Consider the following 7,332-nt stretch of genomic DNA (forward strand, 5'->3'; position numbering starts at 1 on the left):
GCAATCCCACTACTGGGCATACACACTGAGGAAACCAGAAGGGAAAGAGACATGTGTACCCCAATGTTCATCACAGCACTGTTTATAATAGCCAGGACATGGAAGCAACCTAGATGTCTATCAGCAGATGAATGGATAAGAAAGCTGTGGTACATATACACAATGGAGTATTACTCAGCCATTAAAAAGAATACATTTGAATCAGTTCTAATGAGGTGGATGAAACTGGAGCCAATTATACAGAGTGAAGTAAGCCAGAAAGAAAAATACCAATACAGTATACTAACGCATATATATGGAATTTAGAAAGATGGTAACGATAACCCTGTATGAGAGACAGCAAAAGAGACACAGATGTAGAGAACAGTCTTTTGGACTCTGTGGGAGAGGGAGGTGGGGGGATGATTTGGGAGAATGGCAGTGAAACATGTATAATATCATATAAGAAATGAATCGCTAGTCCAGGTTCAATGCAGGATACAGCATGCTTGGGGCTGGTGCACTGGGATGACCCAGAGGGATGGTATGGGGAGGGAGGCGGGAGGGGGGTTCAGGATGGGGAACACGTGTACACTGGTGGCGGATTCATGTTGATGTATGGCAAAACCAATACAATATTGCAAAGTAATTAGCCTCTAATTAAAATAAATAAATTTAAATTAAAAAAAAGATTTATGCTCTTAGCAACTTCCTAGACTAGTAATTCTAGTAATTCTGCACTAGTAATTCTGCAGCAAAACATGTAAAGAAAATAAATAGCCTTACATGATCTCTTGACAGATTTTTCTGTCTAATGAGTTACAAAATAAAACAACAGAAATTTCTGGTTTTCAGAAGTCTGCATGGTTTGGTATTATGAATTAGGGACTGTGGACTTACACCTACTTCATGGAGTTGTCATGAGAAATAAAGAAGTTGATGCACGTAAAGCTCATGGCTCAGCCCATGGCACTAAGGGCTTAGTACATGGTTACTATTACTACTACTGACACACTATAGCTTATGATAAATTTGGGATCAACCTCCTGCCCTTTCTCTTTTCTCTGATTGGTAAAATCTTTCTTCACTGTATATCTAATTAATAGGAAACTTCTGAACTGCTCTTGCATTAATTTTTTTAAAGGTGGGGGGGGGGATGGTTCTTGTGTCCCAAGCCAAATAAAAAATTATATATAAAAAAGGGGGCAAGCCATCAGTGTTGGAGATTACCCCTTCTGTCTTTCCTTGTTGACAGAGACCTGAGCCTCATTTTCAGCAGCTTTGCTCTTTTCCCAACCTGGCAGTGATTCCTCTCCAGCAATGATTAACTAAATGCTCAAATAGGGGAGAAGGAAACAGTCTAGTTGAGACATGTAAATGTTTACTGGAAGAAAACAAAATGGTTTTATGGTGTAAGGAAACCAAGAAAAATTCCATTGCTAAAGGTAGAAGCGTATATTTAAGGTTGAAAGATCAATAGATGACTAACCATATTTCAAATAAGGAAATGTAGATGGGTGTGGAACAAGCACAGCAAGAGAGAGAATGTGAAGAAAATGAAAACAATTGGAGTAGATTCTGGCTTCTAGTTCTACTTCTGTTAAACTAACCTCTTGCATTTTAATAATGAATTCTTGCCAATTCAAATGATCTTTTGTTAGTCTTTCTCACATCTCTAGATTTATGGTTTATGTCTCCAGACTCTATGTGGCTTCGTTCTACTCTGGAGAATTTCCATTGATGCCCTGACATCATTTTCAAACACTTTTGTTGTTGTTCAGTCACTTAGTCATGTTCAACTCTTTGTGATCTCGTGGAATGCAACACACCAGGCTTTCCTGTCCATCACTATCTCCCAGAGTTTGCTCAAACTCATGTTCTTTGAGTCAATGACACCATCCAACCATCTCATCCTCTATCCTCCCCTTCTCATCCTCCCTTCAATCTTTCCCAGCATCAGAGTCTTTTCCAGGGACTCACTTCTTTGCATCATGTGGCCAAAGTATTGGAGTTTCAGCTTCAGCATCAGTCTTTCCAATGAATATTCAGTGTTGATTTCCTTTAGGATTGACTGGTTTGATGTCCTTGCAGTCCAAGGGACTCTCAAGAGTCTTCTCTAGCACCACAGTTCAAAAGCATCAATTCTTCGGCACTCAGTCTTCTTTATAGTCCAACTCTCACGTCCATGCATGACTACTGGAAAAGCCATAGCTTTGACTATATGGATCTTTGTTGGCAAAGTGATGTCTCTGCTTTTTAATATGCTGTCTAGGTTTGTCATAACTTTTCTTCCAAGGAGCAAGCGTCTTTTAATTTCATGGTTCCAGTCACCATCCACAGTGATTTCAGAGCCCAAGAAAAAGTCTGTCACTGTTTCCATTGTTTCCCCATATATTTGCCATGAAGTGATGGAACTGGATGCTATGATCTTTGTTTCTTAAATTGAGTTTTAAGTCAGTTTTTTCACTCTCCTCTTTCACCTTCATTAAGAGTCTTTTTAGTTCCTCTTTGCTTTCTGCCAAACACTGTACCAAACAAATATGATAATCTTTCTTGTCAGTCCTCCTTTTCTAAACTTTTCTTATTCTCTTGAGAGTGTCATCCTCATTTCAGATCTTAGGCTGAAAGCCATCTTTGGTCCTTACTTATCCATGGTACTCAGTCTAATCAACTGCAATGTTCCTAGTTCATCTTTTATCCACATCCTTCTTTCTAGTCTCATCCTATCACTCTGCTCCATGCATGGATTAGTGCCCTATGTTCAGGTGGGCTCTCCTATATACTATATGCTATGCATCTAATGGTTTTAAAGGGGCAGAGGACCTGGATTTATGACTTGGCTCATCCACTCACCAAAAAGGTTCTCTCTGTCCTCTATCTCTATACACCAGATTCCTTTTTTCCCTAACACAGTTACCAAGTCATGTTTGACCTGCTTTAAAAATCCTGACTCTCTTCTCTGCTGACACAGTGTCTCTCTAATTCAGACTCTTATCAAGTCATTGAAAGAGTCTCTAAACTGTTCTCAATACATCCTGCTGTTTCTTTAAGGGAGCTTCTTTTTTTTTTTTATTTTATTTTATTTTTAAACTTTACATAATTGTATTAGTTTTGCCAAATATCAAAATGAATCCACCACAGGTATACATGTGTTCCCCATCCTGAACCCTCCTCCCTCCTCCCTCCCCATACCATCCCTCTGGGTCGTCCCAGTGCACTTCTTATTTTAGGATAGTTTTAGATTTATAGAAATATTGAAAAGATAGTACAGAGTCTGTGTATACCCCCCACCTCGTTTTCCATATTGTTACATTATCTTGGTAGCTTTGTCAAAACTAAGGAACCAACACTGGAATATTTCTATTAACTGAACTTCAGATTTTATTCAGATTTTGCTACTTTTCCCACTGCTGCCGAGTTTTTTTTTGGTCCCAGAATCTCATCCAGGATATGACATCACATTTAGTAGTCATGTTTCGTTAGTCTCCTCTGACCTGAGATGGCTCCTCAGGGATATCCCTTGTTCCTATACCTGAGTTTTGTAAAGTACTAATCACGTGTTTTTTAGCATGTCCCTCAATTTAGGTTTGTTTGTGTTTTTTGTTTTTCTCATGATCAGACTGGGGTTATGGATTTGGGGAAAAACATCACAGAGATGATGAGATACTCTTTTCATCGGATGTCACGGAAACATGCTGTTAACATGACTTGCCACTGATGATGTTAAACTTGGTCACCTGGTTCAAGTAGTGTAGGCCAGTTTCCTCAACTACAAAGTTACGTTTTACCTCCCTTTTCACAGTCTATTACAGAGAAGGCAATGGCAACCCACACCAGTACTCTGGCCTGGAAAATCCCATGGATGGAGGAGCCTGGTAGGCTGCAATCCATGGGGTCGCTGAGTCGGACACGACTGAGAGACTTCACTTTCACTTTCATGCATTGTAGAAGGAAATGGTAACCCACTCCAGTGTTCTTGCCTGGAGAATCCCAGGGATGGGGGAACCTGGTGGGCTGCCGTCTATGGGGTCGCACAGAGTCGGACACGACTGAAGCGACTTAGCAGCAGCAGCAGCAGCAAGAGATACTTGTCTCTTTTCCCTTATTTGTTTGTTTTTGTGTCCAATAATTAATTTATATCAGTATTCTCAGGGAGGGAGAAATTTCCCCCTCTACCCTTCTTGAGTTCTTTTGATTGGACCAGTAATAAATTTAACAGAAGACTGATAGACGGGAGAAAAGGAAACAGGTTTAATTTGTGTGCATGAAGTTCTCATAGAAGTGGAGCCTAAAATGTGGCCAAAGCAAGAAACTTTTATATTTTTTAAACAAAGAAACAATAAATTTATGAGCAATTGACAAGACAAAGAAACTTAGGTTTTGGGTACTCAATTAGTGAATCTTCTAAAGAGAGTCTGGGCTTTGGGTAGTAAATTAAAGAGGTGACAAGTTTTATTTATACAGGCAGTTTGGTGCCAATTCTCTGTCTCTGGTGATAAGGCCATACGGGTGTCCTTACGTTTTCAGATGCAGAGAGGGAAATTTCACATGGGAGGTTTATTTCCTACTTTCAGGGAGACAGAGAGGAGGATCAACGTATCCCCGCTACACTGGGCATTTCTTAAGTCACTTTAATTCAAAATAAGCAATGTGATGGGTCACCTGAACCCCAACAGTTTAGATTTTGACATAAGTAAGTACAAAGTCTAATGAATGAACATGAATGAATATTCATTTAAATATGAATATTTATGTTTAAAATAAGCCAATACTATGCAATTTATTTTGTGGGTCAAAAACCCTTCCAGCTTTGCCATCGGGAGTAATTTCCACTTGGTTCCTATAGCCCTACGTATATGCCTGCATGCTCAGTCGTGTCCACCTTTTTGCGACCTCAGGACTAGAGCCCGCCAGGCTCCTCTGTCCATGGGATTTCCCAGGCAAGAATACTGGAGTGGGTTGCCATTTCCTTCTCCAAGAGATCTTCCTATCCAGGGATCAAACCTGCATCTCCTGCATCTCCTGCATTGGCAGGCAGACTCTTTACCACTGAGCCACCTGGGCATGTTCTTTTTCTTTTCTTTTTTTTGAGTATTTACTTAATTTCAGTCACTACAAAATGCTTGAAACCTACCTTGCATTTTTCCTGCCTCAGTCCTAGAATCAATTATTTTTCTCCTGCCAGTTTTTAAGTCATCTAATCTATTCTTTGCTTGGAAGCAGAATGATAATGTAACTCCCTCAATTAAAATTTTTCATTGACTCCATTTTCACAATTACGATAAAATGAAAATTCCTCAACATGGCATAATCAGTCCTTTAGGACTTGTCCTGCTTTTGTGGACCAAATTCACCCACATCTCAGTTTAGATTTCGCTTCTTCTGGGAAACCATTCTTCATCAGTGCCCCTCTCCCCAAACATGGATTTAGAAAACTTTTCTGTGTGCTTTCTTAGTGCTCTGACTGTATAGTGAGAGGCTGTGAATAAACTGTGTTGAATGAGTAATACTGTAATCTTTATAATAGCAACAAACCACTGTGTTCTCATTTGAAAAATGGGCAGGCTGGCTTCTCATTATTAGTTTGAATGTAGTGAAATAGGTTTATGAAAATTTTATGTGAGTTTTAATCAACTTACAGATATGAATTAGGCTAGAAAATAGGGATAAAGAATTAAATAATGAAACTTCTATCCTCGAAACCCTCCCCTCCCCCTGACAATACAGATTCTAAGACAAGAAGTTTACTTGGTGGAAGCAGGAAGAAAGGAACTGAATGTGTAAGACAAAAAAAGTAGAAAAGGGATACATTATTGGCCTGATTACCGTAGAGGGCAATCGGTGCTCAATCCCCACTGAAAGGTCTCGGAGAACATATATAAAATCAGAAGCCAGAGTATTTATCTATGGAACTCTGACTCCCATTGCTAAAGAGTTGGTTCCAGAAGAGTGGACTTTCCTGCCTTGGCTTTTAAGCTCCTTAGAGGAAGGAAAAGATTCTGAGGCCAAAAGACCGAGAGGCACAATACTGTTCTAAGGTGAGATGTCAGTGTGCACAAAACTGGTCGTTGCAGTGTTCATATTGAAATCAAACGTGGACTGAGTCATTATGTTGGAAAACATACAAATCACTTGCTATGAAACCATATTCATGGATCTTCAGGGTAGATAAAGTCATATAAGACTTAGACCCAGAAATGATATGTTAGAAGAAAATGAAGAACTGTGTTGAATAAGATAGCTATTAGCTCGTATGAATGATCAGCACAGTGTAGAAATTAATGCTTGCCAGAGTTTCTTTTTTTTTTTTTTTGAGACATCATTAAAAAAGTTTTTGAGGTAAGCCTTGAAAGGCACTTAAGATTTGGATTAACAGAGGAAGGAGGAAACTTCAGTTCAATCTTATTATTAAGGCTGCCTGGGATGTGACCATTTGAGTGTATTGTTTGACAAAACTTGACAGGTATTGCACCTACCCTTTCTCAAACTTTTATTAGTAATGCCTTGTATTACCAGGCTCTGGTTACACAGGAAAATTTGACTAGCCTCTTGTCAAAAAAAAACAGCTTCTTTTACTGTTATGAAAAGTGCACATCCGTATTCAGAGTGTGATATGGGTTAATAGAAACTGTGGAGAGTCCTTAACCTTATTCAAAAGAAAGCTTTTTGTTGGAGGAGGTAAAAATTTTTCCTCTTCTGTTTTTTATTAAAAAATTTTTTATTGGAATATAGTTGCTTTACACTGTTGTGCTAGTTTTTACCATATAGCAAAGTCAATCAGCTATATGTACACATATATCCCCTCGTTTGGATTTCCTTCCTATTCAGGTCACGCAAAGCATTGAGTAGAGTTCTCTGTACTATACAGTAGGTTCTTATTAGTTATTTATTTTATACACAGCATCAATAGTGTATATATGTCAATTCCAATCTCCCAATTCATCCCATATCCTCCTTTCCCCCTTGGTCTCCATACATTTGTTCTCTACATCTGTGTCTCTATTTCTGCTTTGTAAATAAGTTTGTGTATACTTCTGCCCTTTTGAATTCTTCTGTCCGGTCTGAGAATTAAGTTACAGGAGAAAATCAAACAGATATTTAATAGCATGTAGGAGAGATTTTCAGGAGAAAATCAAACAAATATTTAATAGTGTGTGTATGGATCACAATAAACTGTGGAAAATTCTTCAAGAGATGGGAATGCCAGACCACCTGACCTGCTTCTTGAGAACCTGTGTGCAGGTCAGGAAGCAACAGTTAGAACTGGACATGGAACAACAGACTGGTTCCAAATAGGAAAAGGAGTACATCAAGGCTGTACATTGTCACCTGCTTATTTAACTTATATGCAGA

The sequence above is a fragment of the Bison bison genome, unplaced genomic scaffold (assembly GCF_000754665.1).
Source record: "Bison bison bison isolate TAMUID 2011002044 unplaced genomic scaffold, Bison_UMD1.0 scf7180017864291, whole genome shotgun sequence".
Taxonomy (NCBI): Eukaryota; Metazoa; Chordata; class Mammalia; order Artiodactyla; family Bovidae; genus Bison; species Bison bison.